Source organism: Palaemon carinicauda, unplaced genomic scaffold, assembly GCF_036898095.1.
Source record: "Palaemon carinicauda isolate YSFRI2023 unplaced genomic scaffold, ASM3689809v2 scaffold58, whole genome shotgun sequence".
Taxonomy (NCBI): domain Eukaryota; kingdom Metazoa; phylum Arthropoda; class Malacostraca; order Decapoda; family Palaemonidae; genus Palaemon; species Palaemon carinicauda.
This window is the reverse complement of record NW_027171849.1, coordinates 257501-276154: the sequence shown is the minus strand read 5'-3', so window position 1 is coordinate 276154 and position 18654 is coordinate 257501. Positions and strand designations below refer to the sequence as shown.

At 32.9% G+C, this 18654-nt stretch overlaps 1 long non-coding RNA gene across 1 annotated transcript; it reads right to left on the bottom strand.

Moving 5' to 3' along the window:
* Window positions 1–276: 276 nt before the first annotated feature.
* Window positions 277–5374, bottom strand: LOC137637203 (uncharacterized). The gene is made up of 4 exons (XR_011043473.1): window positions 5343–5374; window positions 4563–4634; window positions 4218–4283; window positions 277–306 (listed from the first exon to the last, which is right to left on the bottom strand). It is a non-coding gene; the product is annotated as an uncharacterized lncRNA (long non-coding RNA).
* Between the last annotated feature and the right edge of the window lie 13280 nt (window positions 5375–18654).

Below are 18654 nucleotides of genomic sequence, written 5' to 3'. Positions count from 1 at the left end.
AAAGATTACGTTGAAGATTATTTTCAAGATGTTGGAGTTTCTCCTGCATGTCTGAAAATATAATTAATTATTTTTCAAATGGTTGTAAAATGGAAAAAAAATTAATGTTCTATATTCGAATAACTGTGTAATTCAGGATACTATTCCAAACTATGATCCAATCATGCTTATGTTATGTAGTCTATCAGATGATGATTAATATTTACAATAATTATTAGTAACTAGATTAACAGATTAAATAAAAAATATGAATATCATAATATTCAGGAGACTTACCAGGAATTCTTTGTAGAAGCTCGTCATGCCCTGAAAGGAATGTATAGATCAACTGATTCATCTTTTACAGTAAAAAGAATAAAAAATTATAAGAAAAACTATACATATAATTTTCTGCCTCTATATAATGATTTTAAATCTATCAAAAGAGACACAAAAGTCACAGTACACAAATTATTCTCCAAAGGCTTAAATATGAAATGCAAGGGAATTTTCATGAACATAGGAGGACTTATTCTTTCTCATTATTTTATCTACCTTTTTCCCATTTCACCACTTACTCGATGCCTCAACTTCCATTCTCAGTCTATGTCTATGTGTCTGTCTATGGACCTTATATTATAATAGTGATATTAATCCTGATCAATTGGTTATTAATATTCAGATACTGTATAGACAAAGTCATATCGGACACTTTCAAGAAACAACCTCTCGTTTTCTGGAGCTTTTGATCAGCCGTTTGTGCAATGTCTCCCAAACTCTGCTGCTAAGGCTTTTGAAAGACAGCAGTAACCATCCCCCTTAAACAATACTAATCAACTCAGGAGATAAGTTTTTATTTGACAATTCACTCAGCTGTTATCCTTCACTAGTCAGAAAGATGACTTGGTCACTATCTAGTTAGTCTTTACAGAACTCGGTATCAAGAGGCAATTTCACTTATTGCTTAACTTAGATCAGGAACCATTAAGATGGTGGGAACACAGTGTAGTCATTCAAAACCCCAGCACCAGCATCAAGATCTACCAGCTCTGCTTGATCGATTGAGGCAGAGATGAATTCATCTTCTTTAATCACAAAAGATGAATCTAAAGAATGCCAACCAAAACCTTGTCAGCAACATTATGTTCCTGATGACTTTTTTCTCATCCGCAAATGAAAGTTAAAATCTAATTACCTCAACTTCATCTTCATCTTAATGATTGCCATAAGTCAAATAAAGAAAAATAAAATAAAAGGGGATTTATTGTCAAAGGCTTCTATTCAAAAGAGTATGAAAAAAGAGGGAAGTCATTAAAAGAACATTAAAACGAAACTATGTTCTTTGGCTCAAACACACATGCTCATATATATACAGACACACACACAAACATATATATATATATATATATATATATATATATATATATATATATATATATATATATATATATATATATATATATATATATACATATATATATATACTGTATATATATATATATGTGTGTGTGTGTGTGTGCATGTGTATATATGTGTGTGTGTGTGTGGGTGCTTCTGACAGAAAAAAAAGATCAAAGCAGGTTGCTGGAATGTCGGTTCTTTAAAGGGAAGTTTAAGGAAGTTAGAGGATGTGATTAAGAGGAGAAAGATAGACATCCCATGCGTGCACGAGACAAGATGGATAGCAATTGAAATTCGAGATATAGAAAATAAGCTCTTTTACATCGGGTAATGTGAGTTTAAGACACCAAACGAGGAGAAGCTAGTAATAGGAAGAGACATGAATGGCAGAGAAGGAATGCATATGGAAAGGTACGTAGTGGAAGAGGTAAAGATAATATTTTTGGGGCAACTGGAAATTATAAACAATTGAGATTAAAATATGTTGCAGACGGATAAAGATATTAATAGGAGAGGAAGAGAACATCTTGAAAAATCAGTGAATACTAAACATTAGAAAAAAGTTGCTGCAAGAATCATATAAGGTGGAAGGGACAGTGAGTGATGAAGATACGGAATACAGAAATAAATTTTAATTCTGTAAAATGAAAAAATAAAAAAATGGTAAACCACCAAGCCAATCAAAGTTTCCAATTGAAACGGTAAAAAAGAAATAAAAATATTTAAGAAGTTTTTTTTTATCAATAGCAAATATACACAGACTGACAGGAGAGTCTATAGGTAAATGAAAATAACCACTGGTAACTACAGTGAAGTTTGTTACAATGGTTGAGATGATGTACAAAAGAACTGGGATAAAAGTAACTACAGTGTTTGGGGTCACAAAAACCTTTGATGTTATTATTATAATAAACCGGCTTTCAGCATTAAGCTCATCTTTATTAGTGCTGGTCTTGGATTTGTTATGTGATAATATAAAAGCAATTAGGAGCTTTAGGAGTCACTATATGCAGATGATTTGGTGGTTACTGGTGAAAATAAAGAAGACGTACAAGGAATGGTTATAGCGTAGTAAGAGTTTTTGAAGTGAGGAAACTTAAGAATAAATTTGAATGGGACTGAGGCTATGGTGATTAGTGAGGAAGGTAGGGACGGGATAGCTATACATGAAAGTGAAGGCTTGGCTATAAAACAGATTAACGAATTTAGTTATTTGGGATTTACTATAAGTCAGGAGAGAGGATTTGAGGCTGAAGTTAAGAGTAGTTTAAACTCAGCATGGAGGGAGCAGAAGTGATATATGATACGAAAATACAAATCAAGTTAAAAGTCATGACCTACACCACAATAATAAGACCAGCTTCAATGTATGGATGAACAAAAAACCTCGGGTCTAAGACGAAAAGTAGAAGCTAAGGTTCAAGAAACAGAGGACAATGATGAGTGAAATATGGGAATATCAATACTTGAAAGATTTTAAAATGATGAAAAAGAATGAGAGAAAGTCTTCTATCTCTGTCCTCATGACCTATTGATGAGAGTTTTAATGGTTCCAATAGGCCTACCTTCTGAGCAAGCTTCAGCAATGACCTGACCTTTCCTAGCCCTAGCCGGGGTGGGGATGGACTTTAGTGCTGACTATATAATATATGAATGGTCACTAATCCATTTGTCTTTCCTTTGCCGTTTCCACCTTTAAGCAATATAGAAAATAAAGGATACTTTATGATGTGAATGCAGTGCAATAATGATTAGGAAACTCACAGTACACTACCACCACCTCAGTTTAGAAAAGAATAAAGAGCCAGATATGGATTTACATAAGAGAAATAACATACACAAATCATTTATTTTTCCTTGCGAGTAGAATCTCTCTTATGCCAGCATATGCAAAAAATAGGGAGTTCTAGAGATCTATGTTCATGTATATGATTGGGAATATCATTCATCCATATAATCATTGCGTTAGGTAAAAATCTTCACTTATACTATATAGTATTTATACTTTTCAAAAGGAAAGCCAGATGGTAGAATTAACTCAATGTAATATGTGCATTATATGTTATATTTTTGAGTTATTAACATAAAAACAAAATTTAATTTCTAGAATAAGCAAAAAGGCTATATAAAGTAACCTGGGAAGCCATATTCACGACAGAGTGAGGTATGATCTATAGAAGCAAGATTATACAAAACTTGTCTCACTAAAGAGGAAACATCATCTCCACGCTAAACTCTTAGAAGTAGTTGCAATCTCTCTAAAGACACATCCTCATAATATATTCACCACACACAGAGAATCATTGTGATGTTATTGGTTACGAGGGACTACTTAAGTAAACATAGCTTAAAGTATTTCAGTTATAAGTATAGGCAGTGAGTAATGATGAAACAGTAACCGAAAATATTATATATATCTAAGAAAAGTTATTACATGGACTGTTGATTCTGCTAAATATACATTAACTCGGTCAAGATCTCTGAAATAGTATTCATCAAACACAGATCTCCCATTAAGGGGTATGAGTGATTGACAAATAAATACACTTTTTAAAAGCAAACTACAAATCTTAGGATTATAATTTGAAAGTAAAAGGCCAACACTTTGGTTAGATTCTCTGCAATAATACTTAGAAACGATCCACTAACTCCTCTCTGGTGAACTTTGTACACAAAAGTTATATGATTCATATGATCAAAGGCTGCACCAAAATTCTGACAACAATCAAGAAAATTGTAAATAAAGCCCTGATAGAGAGGGAGGAAGATAATTAGTTGGTGAGGTGGAGTGAAGGATACTATAGAAAGATCAATGCTTTAAGTGTATATAAACTGACCTTGTTGTGCCAAAGAGATGACTCCAGATATCTCCTCGTGAACATAAGACTTGATCTCTTCATTTGCTGGAAGAAGAAATTAATCCTTTGAACGACATATTGTAATTGTTGTGCTCTCTGAAATCTTGTTTAATTGATCAAAGAAGAACACAAAGATATATGGCTCTGCTTCACCATGTGATTAAGAAACCAAATGAGCAAGAAAAAAATCAGTAAATGTATTGATGATATTAATCACACAAGTGATGGTCAATACTCCACGTTGCAATATTATAAGGATGTCATTTCTATCTTCTTTGAACTATACATTACAAGAATCACTATCACTAACTAAAGAGAACTTACCTGCTGCTGATACATTAGTCAAGTGTTCCAAGACTTCCCTTCTGACAAGCTGTCCGGTCTCTTGGCTGAGCCCTAAAGTAGAGAAGGAGATTATATGCAAGAATTTCTTGGCAGAGAAAGAGGATTCAGGGGATGGAGAGAATTATCATTATAAATTGATTCAAAATTTAATCCATGGTAATAAGCTCTTTATTGAAAGTTAGTCAAGATTTTATGAAAATAATTATTCAGAAAAGAGAAGAGAATTCATTCAGGTGTGTTCTCTCTATGTAAGGGTACTTATTTATTCCTATTTGGATTAAAAATTATTTCTCAAAGTCAAAATAACTTTCTGAAGACTTTCTTTTCTACTATTTTCTGTTTTACTGCATTTCTGAGAACTTTCAAAATTCTAAACAAATAAACAACGGAAATAATTATTTAAATACAGAAAGACATTCATATATCATTATTCAACTCATGTTACATGTAAAATTCTCTGTTGATAATCAAATGCAGCAGTGATAATTAAAAATGCATCTTTCCTAAATAACATACTCATATTTTTTTTTTCACAACATACTCTTGATGGTTTACTGATGCACCTGAGGAAAAGACAACAATATACTGATAATAATGTCAGAATTCAATTATTTATTCTAAAAGTTGAAAATCTCCACTATAAAGATAGCCAAAGAAGGATTAAACTTTCATATTAATTCTAAATCAATCTAAAAATGGTTCAAGATGAAAAGATACGAATATTAGAAGGATGAAAAAAAATGCTGCCATAACAAGTACCTTTCACGTGTTCCTGTTGATGATGAAGTTCTGAAAAAAAAAGTTTTATTATGAACGTTAATTGCTCTAAGATATTATGCATCAAATTATCTTAAATAAGTATAGTGATTAGGGTAGGAAATATATATAGATAAATTTGTTTACTCTATATATTTGGAATATTAAGTGGAAAATTAATTTTATGATTCCCGAGTCTGCTGCAGGTCTCAAAATAAAAATGTCTCAAATACTGATGTGTGTTTTATATAGAAAAAGAAGCAATAGAGACTATCAAGTCTTTGGGTGATATTAAAAAGACGACCGACAACGTAGCAGATGAATGACAACTCCTTTATGTGGTATGAAGTTTTTAATCTCCTTCAACCGTGTCAAAATAAAACACAAATACTGGACATGCAACGAAAGCCCTTAAATATCCTTCAAAAGTTTGAAAACTAAAGACAACTCTTGTATGTGCACTTAGGACTCTTGAATAACATACAGGAGTGTCATGACTAAAACAATATTGCTTATTTAATGAATATATGTGAATGATATTTCAAGATTATCTCGAAGAAAGACAACGTCTGTGTATTTACAAACAGGTCTTTAAATCTCAGTCAAGAGGGTCAGGGCCAAACAAAACTACTATAAAAGAAATGGAGGGTCTTGAATCTCAATGATTTCAAAAAGAGATGTAACCATCATATGCAAATATGGTTCCTAAATTCAATTAAAAAATGTCAAGATAAAAGAATGTATATTCGATATATTCAATGAAAGACATCGAATCACATTAAGAAAAATATATATAGTGCAAGTGACAACTACTGTATAAATAACGTAGAATCGTAAAATTCAATAAATTTATAATAGAATGATAACTACTGTATAAGTATTGTAGGCTCTTATCATTACTCTTGTTTTGGTAATCAAAGTCTACAGAGCTTGCAGGTTTATAGTGTGGGGTTAGAATTACATTCAGCTTCCTTGGGAGTCCATCACGTTCCTCTCTATATGTGCTGTTCCAAGTAACACGCTCTTTTGCACAGGTACTGGTGGTATATCGACTCCCACCTTCTCCTGATTCCTTTTCAATTACTTCTGTGGGTTCCTTTTGCTTCTATAGTTCTTAGGACCATTTCTTTCTTCATATTCCATAGCCATGTAAATTCTATCTGTAAGTCCTAGTACATTTCCATTTTTCCTCTCCCCTTATCTATTGAGTCTCACTTTAGTGAGATATCTATGAGTGAAACTTTTTCCGCTGTCTTAAATACTGTTGAAAGTCTCTACTCTTTCGATGTTGACAAAATCATCGATGCTAATGAGTCCTTTTCCTCTTTCAGTGTGGTATATAAATCCAGTCAATATTCGCACTTTGGTATAGTGATTGTTACTTGTCAGTTATATATATATATATATATATATATATATATATATATATATATATATATATATATATATATATATATATATATATATATATATATATATATATATATGTGTATATATATACATGCTGTAATGCTCTGAGTACTACCCCACTATTTCAGCACTGTACTTGGTAACTGGCCTTATCCAGGTGTTTATAGCCTTCACCATATTTCCATGAAAAAAAATGTGGATTTTATCATAGCTTTGGTTCTTTTCTTATAATTTTTCCTTCGATTCTTTATGTTTTATTAGGTCTCTTTCTATTATCTCAAGGTATTTCTAGGCTTCTCATCTATGTCCTTGAGGACATATCTATCTGAGAGGTTTATCCCTTCAGTTTTCATTACTTTTCATCCTGCATATATTGACTAAGGTACACTTTTCTATTCCAAATTCGACATTGAAATAACTTGATACAATTCTTACCGTCTGAATTAGCATGTCTACTTCCTTAGCACCTTTCCCTAACAGCTTCAATTCATCTATAGAGATTAAGTGGTTCATTATGCTGCCTCCTTTCTTCAGTTGGCTCTCACTCTTCGGTCTTTTTCTCTGGACTACAGCTCTTAGCTTAGCATAGTTATTCCAAGGCAAATCTCATTTAATACACTTTCCAATATGATAGGCCTCCCGCTTCTCCAAATCACAATTGAACAAACGGTGGTTTTTTCACTTGATACACCAATCATTTATGTTGGTCTTATTTCCATTCAATCGAACACTAGGGCCAATATCTCCATACAATTTAGACCTATTCAAATAGAAGAGATAACCAAAAATTTCATGCCAGTTGGCTTGTCTTGAGATTATATATATATATATATATATATATATATATATATATATATATATATATATATATATATATATATATACTGTACATATATGTATATATATATATATATATATATATATATATATATATATATATATATATATATATATATATATATATATATATATATATATATATATATATATATATATATATATATATATATATATATATATATATGTATGTATATATATATGTACATATGTATATATATGTACATATATATTTATACGTATATATATATATATATATATATATATATATATATATATATATATATATATATATATATATATATATATATATATATATATATATATATATATATATATATACTGGATATATACATATTGTCAAGTTTTCACTCCACTATTGTACATATTGAATATTATAAACTGTTTTTAATATTTTCTTACTTTCTTTATGCACGCCCTCTGTTGATTGCTTTCTTCACTTTTCATCCTTCCTTGTCCAGAGCAAAGTCTCTTTTCCCATTATTCCTCTATGTTCTTCATTTTGTTTACTTTGGTACTTCAAATTTCTTGTTAAGTTAGGTGTATTCTTCCTGTTCTGAAGACAGTGTTCGTGGCTCTTTCTCCTATTACTAAGTGTATTTTGCTATTTAGATATGTTGAATTGTGTTGAATTATTGAACTATTTGCCATGTGTTTAATTATTATAGTGAAGTGTTTTGTTGAAACTATTTCGTTCATGTATAAGTGTTAAGTAATTCATGTTAATTTGTATAATTAGTAATTAATAATTATAATAAGAGATTGCTGAGTTTCGTTCACCCGACCATGGTTTCGCACAGTTTGGATTTTATTTTGGTGGAATATTATTTTTATTATGCTTCCTACTGAGTGTTAGCTAAGGCCATCTTCAAGCTAAAGTATTTACAACTAAATACGAGGACATTCAGCTTAGGTATGTCATAATTTGGGGGCCTGACCGGGATTCCAAATCTGTTGTGACTATAAACTGTTGAAATGTTTTTGGTGAATTTTTAAGAACTGTTGGTGAACGATATGTCCTGATACTGTGCTTCATTGATTTGTACAGTTAGTGCCACGCTACGCTGTTCTTCGCCTTCATTAACTGTGTTTGACAGTAGTTACCAGGCAAGAATACACCTCATCTCTCCTCAAACCAAGGTAAAGTATTTTTGAAGGATAAGTCGATAACAAGTGTTAATTGACAGGGATCTCTGCGTATATCGCCTCTTATGCCCGCCTCATTAATATTTTCCATAATAAAGGTCACCCTCGCTATCATATAAAAGTGATAAGTTACGTTAATCTTGCGTTACCTTGAACATCATTGATTAGCTCCAGACCTTTCGGACTAGCAAAATCCACTGTACTCCTTTTAAAGTCTTCTCATTGCGGAAGTTTTAGTTCATTCTCACACTTTTAGTGTACCTGGAATACTCCGTGATTCCAGACTTTCTGTAATTACTGAATTGCGCTAGTTTAACTCCCCAAGATTAGACATGTGGTTTAGTCAGGTTGCTGCGTATAGCTTTAGGTAATTACCATTCTGTAACTAGCAGTTGTTATTCGTATTTAAATACTCCTCTTGCTGTCTGTTAGCGTTCTATTATAAGTACAGTAATAGCGTTGGGCTGCAGTTACCTAAATTTATCATTATAGGTTCTCGGTAGTAAATATAACTTGTTACATTTGTTTACGTTAGGAGCAATGTACGTGTGGCTACTGTTAACTTTATTTTATAAATATGAATACTGTTTAGAATGATTAACAGAGTTATTGTGTTCGCGTTTAGTCAGCCATTCTTTGTTAGGTAGGTGGGATTTGTTGTATTTACATAAGTGTTGTGTAGTGAGTAATTAAACCTTGTTCAAAATGCCTTTTAATCTAGAGAGCTTTGCTGGAAACCCCAAAGAGGAATTATCTACGCTCAGGTATGCTACTAAACAGGATCTGCGTGACCTAGCAGCAAAATGTAACATTGTGGTTGATCCTGCTTATGTGAAGGCTAGGTTACTGAGTAACATTTTGGATTATTTAATTAACCAAGAGATTATTGCAGATGATGAAGAAGTACAAGCACTCAGAATTGCAGCAGGAGTACTTCCGCCTGTTCCAGTAGATACATTAGTAGAGAAAATAAGGCTTCAATTGCAGTTAGAGAAGGTAAAGAAGGAAACGACCAAACGGGAGCTCTATCTAGAAGAGAAGAGAGCAGAAGCAAGAGAGAAGGAACGAGGAGCAAGAGAGAAGGCAAAGAAGGAAACGACCGATCGGGAGCTCTACCTAGAAGAGAAGAGAGCAGAAGCAAGAGAGAAGGAACGAGAAGCGGAGATAAGACACCAGAAAAAACTCCAGGAGCTTTCTTTAAGTAACAGAAAGGAAGCCACACTCCCTGCTACGTTCGAAGTTTTTAAAGCCAGTAAACTTGTACCTGATTTCGACGAGAGAGATCCCGAGGTTTTCTTACAGAACTTTGAACAAATCGCAGAAACCTTAAAATGGCCTGTAGAATTCTGGTCCTTGCTCATCAGGAACAAAGTCAAGGGTAAAGCTGCATTTGTTGCTTCACAACTGGTAAGTGAAAATGACTATACAGTGTTAAAGAAAACTATCTTGGATGCGTACTCATTACCATAGAAGGGTACAGACAAAATTTTAGAAATTCTGTTAAAACTTTCAACCAAACTTTTGTAGAATTTTGTAGTGTCAAAAATAGGCAGTTGAATAAGTGGTTAGAAAGAGCAGGTGTTGATAACTTCGAATCATTTAAGAATTTGATTCTTCTAGAAGAATTTTTGAGGAAAGTGCCTACTCATATCTCAACCTTCATTCATTTTAAAGGTGAAACACTGGTAAAGAAGGCAGCTAGTCTCGCCGATGATTACCACTTAATCCATAAATCACAAAAGGGTCAAAACTAACAAATCATCTCCTTCCTTTTCCAAATCTCCCCAGGTATCCTGTACTTACTGCAAGAAAGAGGGCCACACTATTGAAAATTGTCCACTTCCCCGGTGCAAAACTTCAAAAGCAAAAGAAGGTAAAAATGCCCAGTCAAGGAGCACATGCCATGTGACTACTCCGATGGAAGGGTTGCAGCCGTTTGAAGGATTCATTTGTAATGTTACTGTAAATGGTACTTCACTGAAGTGCCTCAGAGACTCTGGTTCCTCTCGGTCTATATTGGCCGACTTAGGTTCGAAGAATTTAACTTATACTTGGGAGTTTGTAACCATTTCAGATTTAACCTCTTCCAGGACTCTGCCTCTTGCTGAAGTGGAAATTGTTAGTTCTTACTTTACAGGAAAGGCTAAAGTAGCTGTGTTAAAGCAAACCTTGCCGTGTTCTCCAGTAGAGCTGATCTTGGGTAATGATCTAGCAGGGTCACAGGTGAAAACTAATTTTATTATTTCAGATCCTGATTTCGTAATCCAAGAAGAAATTAAGTCCATAGAATCTCCACCAGCTATAACTCAGGTTGTGACTAGGAATACTTCCAGGGCAGGACACTTGAAAAGTGAGAGTAAAACTACTGGAAGAACTATGGAGGCCTTAGACTTAGTGAACGTAGGTAAGAAAGAGTTTACCGAGCTACAGAAAGAGGACCCCAGCCTTAGTGAACTTTGGAAAAAGGTGAGAATTCCAGATGAAAATCCAAAATTGCCATATTTTTATGTGAATAAAGGTATTCTCTGCAGGCATTTCAGGTCGCCACAGATTAATTCTAACCATACTTGGAGGGATTGCCACCAAATAGTCATTCCTCAACCTCTAAGAATTTCCTTGTTAGACCTCGCTCATTCTGCAGAATCCCACTTAGGGGTCAACAAGACCTACAAAAGAGTAAGTGAAGACTATTATTGGCCAGGCCTTGGTAAAGATATTAAGAGCTATGTTGCTTCATGTCACCATTGTCAGGTTACAGGTCAACCTAACCAGAGAATCCCGCCAGCACCACTCCAAAACGTACTAGTACCCAAAACTCCTTTTTACAAACTCATCATAGATTGCGTTGGTCCCTTACCAAAGACTAAGAGAGGGAATGAATACATACTGACTGCTATGTGTCCCACTTCAAGGTACCCTTTGGCATTTGCAATCAAAAACATAAATGCAAAGACTATATTACTTAACCTTAGGAAGGTTTTCACTGTTTTAGGATTTCCCTATGAGTTACAATGTGACCAGGGAACTAATTTTACAAGCCATGTCTTCAAACAAACTATGCATACATTGAATATTCATAATGTTAACTCCTCTATATATCATCCACAGACAAATGGTGCCCTAGAAAGGTTCCATCAAACCTTGAACCTTTTGCGTAAGTACAGCAGTGAAACGGCAAATCATTGGGATGAGGACCTCGATCTCCTAATGTATGTTTTTCGATGCACTCCACATGATTCCACAGGGATATCTCCCTATGAGGCATTGTTTGGTCGTCGACCACGAACTGTATTGGGTATGGTGAAAGAAAATATTTTGCATCAGAAACCAGAGGAGACTACTAACACGTTGCAATATATTAAAGACCTTAAAAGTAAGTTTCATCAGATAAATGATTTGGTATGTTCTAACCTCCTTTCCTCGCAATAAGTAATGCAGCAACAGGGGAACAAGAAAGCCAGGTTAAGGGAGTTCTAGAAAGGTGACCAGGTACTTTTATACCATCCAATTCCAGGAGCTCCATTGAGAGAGAAGTTTGCCGGCCCATATACCGTCCTAGATCGTCTTTCTAAGGTAAACTATGTAATTAGTACCCCAGATAGGAGGAAGGACACACAATTAGTTCATGTGAACTTGTTGAAGCGGTACCAAAGTAGAGTAAATAGTGGACCACCTCGAGTAACATTGGTGACTACCTCAACTCTTAGGTCTAAAGATGACTATCCTGTTGTTACTACTAATGAAGACCCTGATGAAGAACCAGAACTGATATCTATTAGTGATTTAACTAACTCTGAGATAATGGGTAAACTTGACTCCTCCTTATCACACTTGTCTACAAATGAAAGCAAAGAACTAAACTCCTTACTCACCAGTTTTCAGGACTTGTGCACTGATGATCCAGGAACCTGTAACCTGATTCAACATGACATCTTGCTGGAGCCGGGAACACAGCCCATCAGACAACCATTTTACAGAGCAATAGGAAAGAAGCTTGAATCCTTAAGGTCAGAGGTACAGTACTTGATAGATCACAAGTTAGCAGTCCCAAGTACCTCTCCTTGGGCTTCACCTTGTATACTTGTACCAAAAGCAAACGGTAAGTTACGACTATGTACAGACTACCACAGACTGAATAAGGTCACCATTAAGAATTCTTTCCCTTTGCCACGGATCAATGATATTTTAGACAATATAAGTAATTCAAAGATTTTGACTCGGATTGATTTACTAAAAGGGTACTATAAAGTAAAACTGACCCCAAAGGCCCAATCAATCTCTGCTTTTGTAACACCCTTTGGCCTATTTGAATATGTGGTTATGCCTTTTGGGCTCTCTAATGCCCCTGCTACATTTCAGAGGCTGATGGCAGAGGTAATCAGAGATTTACCTAACGTCTATGTATACTTGGACGATATAGTCATAGCAAACATGACTTGGGAGAAACATCTGCAGACACTCTCAAAACTGTTTACACGACTACGTACTGTAGGTCTCACCATCAACTTAGCCAAGAGTTCATTTGGGCAAGCTAAGGTTGTATACCTTGGTCATTATTTGGGCAGTGGAGAAATAATGCCAAAAGATGCTAATATTGAGAGTGTAATTAATATACCTGTACCCCTTTCAAAATCTCAACTTAAGACCTTTTTAGGTATGGTCTCTTATTATTCCAAATTCATTAAAAATTTCGCAATTCTTGCTGCTCCATTATATGCACTACTATCTAACAAAGTAACCTTTGTTTGGACCAAGGAATTAGACAATCTTTTCAATCAGCTTAAAGGTATCTTGATCTCTAAACCAATTTTAAGGGCACCAGACTTCTCAAAGGAATTTTTATTACAGGTAGACGCCAGTGGCACAGGTTATGGAGCTGTACTTCTGCAATCTTATGCTCCTAATGACACCAGCTGTATTCCAACACTGCATTACCTACCAGTAGCCTATCACTCGAGATTTTTCAGAGGAGCACAAACCAGATGGGCTACCGTGGAGAAGGAGCTTTACGCGATCGTAGCTTCTTTACAACACTTCCAACCCTATCTTGAAGGTCATCGTCGGGTCATTGTCTTTACTGATCACCGACCTCTCACGTTCCTCAACCGTGCCAGACTCAAAAATCTGAAACTCTTGCGGTGGTCTTACATCCTTGGCACCTTTAATATTCAGCTTCAAAGCATCAAGGGAACCAACAACACCATTGCAGACACCTTGTCACGCCTTCCATCAGAATCTTCAGCTGGATCCACCACTATGGACCCATCTTAGTGGGGGGGAATTGTCAAGTTTTCACTCCACTATTGTACATATTGAATATTATAAACTGTTTTTAATATTTTCTTACTTTCTTTATGCACGCCCTCTGTTGATTGCTTTCTTCACTTTTCATCCTTCCTTGTCCAGAGCAAAGTCTCTTTTCCCATTATTCCTCTATGTTCTTCATTTTGTTTACTTTGGTACTTCAAATTTCTTGTTAAGTTAGGTGTATTCTTCGTGTTGTGAAGACAGTGTTCGTGGCTCTTTCTCCTATTACCAAGTGTATTTTGTTATTTAGATATGTTGAATTGTGTTGAATTATTGAACTATTTGCCATGTGTTTAATTATTATAGTGAAGTGTTTTGTTGAAACTATTTCGTTCATATATAAGTGTTAAGTAATTCATGTTAATTTGTATAATTAGTAATTAATAATTATAATAAGAGATTGCTGAGTTTCGTTCACCCGACCATGGTTTCGCACAGTTTGGATTTTATTTTGGTGGAATATTATTTTTATTATGCTTCCTACTGAGTGTTAGCTAAGGCCATCTTCAAGCTAAAGTATTTACCACTGAATACGAGGACATTCAGCTTAGGCATGTCATAATATATATATATACATATATAAATATATATATATATATATATATATATATATATATATATATATATATATACTGATATATATATATATATGATATATATATATATATATATATATATATATATATATACTGATATATATATATATATATTTATATATATATATATATATATATATATATATATATAATATGATATATATAATATATATATATATATTTATATATACTGATATATATATATAATATATATATATATATATATATAATATATATATTTATATATACTGATATATATATATATATATATATATATATATATATATATATATATATATATATATTATATATATCTTACAGGAGTAAGAAACCTTGGTCTGTCAAGTTCAATAGTCAGATAAAGACAACTACTGGATATGCAATGAGGACTCCTTAATCCCACAAGAGTCAACAAATAATCATCTTTTAGGTGTAAAACGAAGAGCTAGAGAAAAGATAGCCAAATTAAAAATTGTGAAAACAATCTATTGGAAAGATTACCTCGAAGATCATTTTCAAGATGTTGGAGTTTCTCCTGCATATCTGAAAATATAAATAATTATATTTCAAAGATTTGCATCAATGGAAAAAAAATTATAGTTTTAAATATTCCAATATCTGTGTAATTCAGGGTATTTTTCCAATTTATGATCAATATAAGCATATGTTATGTAGGCTATCATATGTTCTGGAATAATATCTATAATAGTTAGTAGTTGCTGGATTGACAGATGAAATAAAAGCTATATATATATCATAGTATTAGAAGAGACTTACCAGGAATTCTTTGTAGAAGCTCGTCATGCCCTGGAAGGAAAGTATAGATCAACTGATTAATTATCTATAATGAAGAGATTAAATATTAGAGCGAAGAGTATAGAAATAGATGTCTGTCTATAAAATGGTTTAAAACCTAACAAAAGAGAAACAGGAAGAAGACTCATAGATCTTATCCGAGATCATCTAGGAAAAAGACAACATAGTCATTGCAAGTATTTTAAACGTAACGGCGGCTCTTAAAACAGAATATGGTACACAGCAAGAATTCACAATACACAAATTCCTCTCCTTAGGCTTTTATATGAAATGCAAGGGAATATTAAGGAACATAAGAGACCTTTTCATTTTCTAGTCTTTTTTCTACCTCATTCCCATGTTGCCACTTACCCAGGCCTTAAAATAAATGTTCGGTCTATTTCTGTATCTATATCTAAAGATGTTTCGTCATGATACTGAGATTTAGTTTTGTTCTGTTGGTATTTAATACTCCGATACTATTTAGATAAAATCGTATTAGGCACTTACAAGTAACTCAATCTTTCGTTTTCTGGAGCTTTTTCCGAGTTTTTGGGACAATGTCTCCCAAACGCTGTTTCTAAGGCTTTTGCAAGACAATAGAAACCCCACTATTCGAACAGTACTTATCCATTCCAGAGAGATGTCTACTATTTTCTTATCAGAAAAAGAGAATTAAAGATTGAAAACATGAAAGTCGTCTTTACTTTAAGCATAATAAGGTAGAACAGAGGCTTCCATTCAAAAGATAATGGGTAGACAGTAAAGTTGATAAGAGGAAGCTAAAGCAGAGATATGTCCGCTGACTCACACAAACATTCTCACACATATACGGATAGACACAATCACACGCACATACATTATATATATATATATATATATATATATATATATATATATATATATATATATATTTTTATATATATATATATATATATATATATATATATATATATATATATTATATATATATGTGTGTATATGTATATGTATATATATTTATATATATATATATATATATATATATATATATATATATATATATATATATATATATATATATGTGTGTGTGTGTATATATATATATATATATATATGTGTGTGTGTGTATATATATATATATATATATATATATATACATATATATATGTGTATATATAAATATATATATATATATATATATATATATATATATATATATATCCTCTTTCCTCGTGGGGATACTTTAGCAAAGTGGAAGAGTTTGCATAGTCCCCGTGATCTGCAAAGCTATACTAGAAGTGCCACCTATACTAATTTGTTTGCTTTTAGCTATCAAACCAAAATCTCCCACCATCGCCAATCAGCAGTAGACAGTGGGGTGATTAAAACTGGCCAAACCAATACATAAATAACGCAAGCCCATCTCAAACACCCGTTCCTATGGCTGTGGAACAACTACCCAGGTGGACATGCTGTTACATCGGGCTGCATTTGGTACTAAAAATCTTTGGACTCGAACAGGCCACCTTTGGAAACTGAGTATTGCAATATATAACTTCAGGATCCTGTCTGGGGAAAAAAGATCTTACACAGTTGCTAGAAGAGCTGAAAGAAATACGGATATGGCAGGATTAAAGGAAATTGGAAGAACTGTGGAATCATATATAGAGTTAAAATGGGGGGGGGTTGTATTTTGCTTCAGAAGGCATGAAAAGAATAGAAAACAGAGAATTATTAATAAGAATATTGAATGTAGCATAGAAGAATTTTGAAATGCTACTGATAGAATTGTAGGATTAATTATCAAACAAATTAAGAAATGTAGACCAATTATTATTTAGATGTATGCAATATTAATGTCTTACTGAGGAAGATATCTATAGAGGATGTACAGCTATCATAAAACTACATAAAGAAAGCGAGCAAATCACAATTGAGGAAAGAATCAGATGGGGAAATATCATGTCACCTAAATTATTCACAACATGCCAAGAAGTTTTTATACCATAAGAATGGGAAAATACAGTTATTACTATTAATGGGGATTACCACAACAACTTAAGATTTGCTGATGACACAGTTGTGATTCATAGGAGGAATTGCAAATGATGATAGGATATTTGAATACAGAAAGAAGAAATGAATATGAATTAAACTAATATATATATATATATATATATATATATATATATATATATATATATATATATATATATATATATATATATATATACTCAGGACATATAGCAAATGCTTCCTCAGAATACGGGAACGAAATTAAAAGAGGCATAATCATAGGACGGAGAGCTTTTGAAAAACAAAATGAGATTATGAAAACTAAAATACCAATTTCTCTAAAATGAGAAGCATTCAATGAGATGTTCCTGCTAGTTTTAACTTATACTATAGCAGTTTGAAACCTTATTAAAACATTAAATAAGAGTTCATCACAAATTACAGACCTATGGAAAGACTGTTGATGGGAATAACTTTAGGAGACAGAAAAAGAGCAACGTAGATATGAGAGCAAACTAAAGAAGAGGACATTCTGACAAATTTCAAGAAAAGGATATGCATAAGGGCAGAACATGTAATGAGAATAATAGGCAATAAAGAGAAAATGGTTACCTTGAGATTATGAAAAAAGCAATGGAAGGAAGAGAATACGATCAATCGAGAAACTAAGGAAGTTTGGGTGTTTGAATTGGCACAGAAAGACCATGAACATAGGGAGGAATAAGGATATGTCGTGTTAATATAGTATGAAAAGTAAATGCCCAATAACACTACTCTGAGGAATACCAGATAACACACTCCTATACTCTCAATGGGGCTCATCAACAACAAAGTTTTGCCAGCTATTATTTGAAAAAAATATCAATGATGCTAAAAAACTTTTTGACGCTGAAAAAAAAAAGAGCATCAAAATTAACATGGTTGAAATCATCACTAAAATAAAGGCCAACAACACGAGCATCCTGACCACAATAAAGGAATTTCGTAAATCATTGAAGATTGTAACAAGGGCATCACTTGCTCGAATTCCTTCACGAAAACCAAATTGCAGAACAGTGAACAGATGATTACCTTCAGCAATTATATTTAGATGCTTTCACGAAGGACTTTCAAAATTTTATATATATATATATATATATATATATATATATATATATATATATATATATATATATATACATATATATATATATATGTATATATAT